Here is a 4,592-nt window from a genome sequence, read left to right as displayed (position 1 = left end):
CCCCCCGATTCTCCAACGCCGCCTCCGCCCGTGCCGGGGCCGCCCCCGCCCGTGCCGGGCCGCCCACTGCGTCAGCTTCGTAAGGGCCGCTACGCACCCAGCGGTCACCATGGCGACGGCTGGCAGGGGAGGGGGAGCGGGAAGGTCGGGGGGAGGCGGCGGCGCCCCCTGGCGGGCCCGGCCCGGCCGCGGCCCGAGGCGAGCGGGACCCTTGTGGAGCACCCGGTCCCCCCCCGCAGCCCCATCCACCGGCGGTGCCCCCAGGCACCTCTCAGCCAAAAGCTTCCTCCCGGTGTAGCGGGACGGAGAGGGAAACGAGGCCCTGCGTGGCTCAGAGGGATGCCCAAGGACATGATTTAGAGGCTCTTACTGCAAAAGAACAGGAAAGTAGCAAAAACCATCTGCGGTGGTTCAAGCACAGGTCCCAGAGAACAGGCAGGCTCATCCAGCGGGGTTAGCGGCACACGTCTGGGTCCATTCCCCCGCAGAGCAAGGAGAGCTCTTCAGATGGCCCAGCCAGTGCTCAACGCCCGCACCTGGAAGATAAAACAGCCCAACAGAACCACAGGTGGTGGAAAAACTTCCAGCAAAAGCTTTGAAGCTCCGGTACTCATTGATGCTGGGATCTTCGTACACCGCGCAGGCAATAGAATTGCACTGGTGCTCATTTTAAGTCCCTTTATCTTGCCAGACAGGTGTAAAGTGGCTCCGGTTTAGACGAAAAGCTGGTGCCAAATTCAGTACGTGGAGAAATCGTTTCCCCCCGCCTCGTGGCGCTTCCAAGGCCTCCTGTCGGCACGAGCCGTCCCCAGCAGAGCTGAGCCAACGCGGCGGGCAGACGCCCCCGGGAGCTCTGAGACCTGCAGCAGACAGAAGCAAGCACCTGATGAAAGCTGTGCCTGACTTTCATTAATGAAAAAGCAATCAGCCACTGTCCAAGACTTTCAATTCAAGCAGTGGTAAGGAGTGCAGTCCAGATGCTGCCAATTAACCTACACAACTCATCACAGGCAATTAGCCTCATCCAGCTCAGCATGAGCAGCCCCAGCCATCCGTGCCGGGCTGGAGCTGCCCCTCAGCAAGGATCTGACCACATTTACAGCCCAGCCCCAGCAGCAGAGCACATCACGGCTATTGCCAGCTCCATCAAACTCCTGTGGCAGTGACACAATTTGCAATCAAATTTGGACTTTTTGTGTAATGATGTTTCCTTAACACTCCCTCAAGTGTTAAAGGAAGGACTCAACACCCCTCAGAAGTCCCCCGTCTCTGCCCCTGCGCCACACTGGCATCGCCCTCTGTCCTCCTTGCGAGGGTGGGTGGAGGAGCACCGCGGGTAATGACTGCTTGCCAGAAAATCTGCCTGATTAAGATATTAATGGGAGCGCATTATAAGAGAGGAGATGTTTGCTAAGCCTCAGAGAACCGCCTCAGCCCTGCTGAACCTGATCCTCACCTACATCCTCTGTAGCAAGAACGTTACCTTACAAGCTTCCCAACCTGGGGAAAATGAAAGAGCTCAGCTTGGAGTGCCCAGGGCGATGGCACAGAAACGTACATGCATCGGTGACAAGCCCTACATCTTAGGAGAGATATAGGAGGGCAGAGTTACAACATCAAAGATAACATACATCATCTGGGTCATCATCATGGATAGCTCAGACACATGCCTATTAGGGCTCACTTACACAGGCTGCTTGATTGCCTCTTCATCAGGAAATCAACTCCACCGACACCGCTGCTGGTTTCTCAAGAAAGCCTTTAGCAGCAACTCTGGTTTAGTAAATTGCTGCCCCTTATTCATGCTTGGACTGTACACCACTTCGTGCAGTCAAGCTCAGCTGAAAAATAACCCAGGGATAAAAGATGGCACAGAGCTGGTCTGTCACCACGTCCCTGGATCGCCGATGTCAGCCATCCAGGACAAGCAAGGAGTCCAGACCGCTGCAGCCAGCCTTGACTGGGCTCTGGCAAGCTCTGTGGCATACCAGCAGCGCACAGGAAGGATGTGATCAGCGGAGAACCAGCAGCTCTGCTGATCTGAGCGTCCTGTGGAAAGCCAGTGGGATGCTGGGGTTAAGGATCACATCATCCTAAACCTTAAAGCAAAACAAGATCCTCCACAGGAAATTTGGAAAAGTATCAAGGCTCTGAAGTGTACAAACCCAGGAGCCACCAGCTTCTAAAAATAGCTGCCGACATGGGAAGCTGTTTTATTATTATTATTATTATTCAGTTTGTTTTAGTTACCACCACCCCCAAGCACAGCACATCCAATTGAACTGCTCTTAAATCAGGCTCCTGCTTGCCTCACAGAGCCAGACAGCTCATTACTCCATGGTAATGAACCCCTCTCCTTGGTCACAGCCCTACCCGTTTCTCTGAACTCCTCCATAAGAGTTACTGTAATATCATAGGGGGAGGAAAAAAATAATAATAATAATAAATAAATAAATAAATAAACAGAAATTCTACATGGGATTTTCTGAGAGCACAGCAGCCTCCTTGACACCAGGCTTCAAACACCCAGGCACCTTCTGCCTCCTGTTCAAGCCCTGTGAGACCCCAAACCAGGGTAAACCTCAACACCCGGCTTTGTGCCAGGCTCACCTCCACTTCCCTGCAGGTTAAAACTGCCTTGAGATCACTTTCGAGGTCAGTTTTTGGGGTCTCACCACCAGACAACTGTCCCGCAGCTTCTTCCACCACACGTGCTGGGAAAGCGAGCCATCTCCAGCTGCTCTGTGGTGCCTGAGCTGCATGCGGAGAGAAGCCAGCACCCAGCCCTTGTGGAGGACACCGGTGCTGGGCACTTTTGTACAACTAAATTCAAAGGGAAGGCTGCAAGGACAGGCGGTCGGCAGCAGATGAGGGATAAGGTTGCCCCAGTGTTCCCCTCGGAGGAATGCCCCCCACCTCACCTGCCATCCCTCACTCCAGGGAATGTCGATCAACCAAGTTTCCACAGGAGAGTGCCTGAGAAACACCGCACTGTTGCCAATGCCAGATACGACCAGAACTGGAGAACTTTTAAAAAAATGAGCCAGTAGGGTTCCCTGGCCCCCATTTCCATCATATCAAGTGCCTGTCTTCGCCTTCAGCACTGCCATAGCCGTGCCTTGCCAGCCTGCCAGCCCTCCCTCACCACCCAGCATCAGCTCCTGCCTGCAATCAGCCCGAGCCATCAGCTCCATCGCCTACTACCCAAGTGTTTCGAAACCAGTGCCTTCAGGCTGATTCTACCCAGTTCAGGAGAAGCTCCCCACAGACTGGCCACCAGGTCTACCACTACCCATGGCCAGAGCTCTCTGGAAACCTGCTCTGCCTCGATGGTCACAGGAACAGCCCCAGTCCCAACACACACAGCCACCACACCCCAGGAGGGATGTTTGGGTCCTGATGGGGACAAAACCACAAACTCATTCAATGCAAGCTCTGTCTTGTCCCCATTCATGCTTTTCAGAAGGTTAGGGTTGCTCCAGCCTGGAGCAGCCCAGCATCTAGATCTGTTCCTGTCCCATGCTGCGTGCTCGAGTCCCTGAAACAAGTTCCTTCCTGCAAGCTGGGGCTCACTTCGGAGATCAGAGCTTCCCAGACTCAGCCACTCTAACCTGGGGACAAACGTTCTGCAGATGTTGGGAGCACAAAGCCAGGCTCCTAGAGGGACACGCCAGGGTTTGCAGGCTGCTCTGGAGCTGAATCCCAACATCGGGCAGGGCAGACCAGGACCTCTTCACTCCCAGCAGCATCTGCCAGGCACCTGAAGAGGCAGAGCATCACCGAGGAGCGGGGCTGCAGCCAGGTCCCAGCAGGACAAGCCGGGCAGTGCGCTGCCAGCACGCTCCCGGCTAACCCAGCAGCTCCTCCCCTGGTCACTGCTCCCCAGGCTCTGCTTCGCAGGATCCATCCTTCCTGCAAGACGCCCTCCACACAGGGAGCCAGGGCACCACACGCCTTCAGTGCTTTGGGCTCACTGTCGGCAGGGTAAATACACACGTGCACACGCAGTTATTGTACCGGCCTCGACAAAAAGCCTAGAAACCGTTTCCCCCCTCCCCAGGGTTGCGCTTGGTAATTCAGCACAACCCTCGCTGCTAATGATTCCAAGCACAAACTCATCCTCCAGCTGCTTTTCTAAATCTGTGCCAGATCTAACTATGGAAGCCAAGCCTCAAAGACTTGCTATAAATCCCGGCAGCGCTTCCCCCTCCCAAGGACATTATCCAGCATTACCCAAGCTGTGACTCCTCAGCCCAGAAATTTCTCACTGGTAAATAGCCATCTCCACTGAAGAGGAACATTAAATAACGTTTCGCTGGAGCTCTCCCTGCTGCTGAGGCTGGTCAGCAATGCTCAGGGCCTTCTCCTGGCCATCAGTTGCAGGTGGCCTCTCCATCAGAGAGGAGCTGGTGGGTGGTCAGAGCAGTGCTGGGGGCTGGTGATATGTTGGCCAGCCGCCTCCCTCCTGGAGGAACCCCTCAATCTCAACAACCTTTTTTTTTTTTTTTTTTTTTTTTTTTTTTTTCTCTCTTGAGTTTTATTTCTCCCTGTAAAGCCTTGTGGATCTGCAGGAAAAGGAAGCAGAAATGAAT

At 54.6% G+C, this 4,592-nt stretch overlaps 1 long non-coding RNA gene across 1 annotated transcript; it reads right to left on the bottom strand.

Annotated features, from left to right (window-relative positions):
- Positions 1-505: 505 nt before the first annotated feature.
- On the bottom strand, positions 506-2,974 carry LOC118167382. The gene is made up of 4 exons (XR_004751108.1): positions 2,922-2,974; positions 1,689-2,049; positions 1,484-1,582; positions 506-860 (listed from the first exon to the last, which is right to left on the bottom strand). It is a non-coding gene; the product is annotated as an uncharacterized LOC118167382 (long non-coding RNA).
- Positions 2,975-4,592: the final 1,618 nt, after the last annotated feature.

The sequence above is a fragment of the Oxyura jamaicensis genome, chromosome 5, assembly GCF_011077185.1.
Source record: "Oxyura jamaicensis isolate SHBP4307 breed ruddy duck chromosome 5, BPBGC_Ojam_1.0, whole genome shotgun sequence".
NCBI classification, from domain to species: domain Eukaryota; kingdom Metazoa; phylum Chordata; class Aves; order Anseriformes; family Anatidae; genus Oxyura; species Oxyura jamaicensis.
This window is presented reverse-complemented; position numbering and strand designations above follow the sequence as displayed.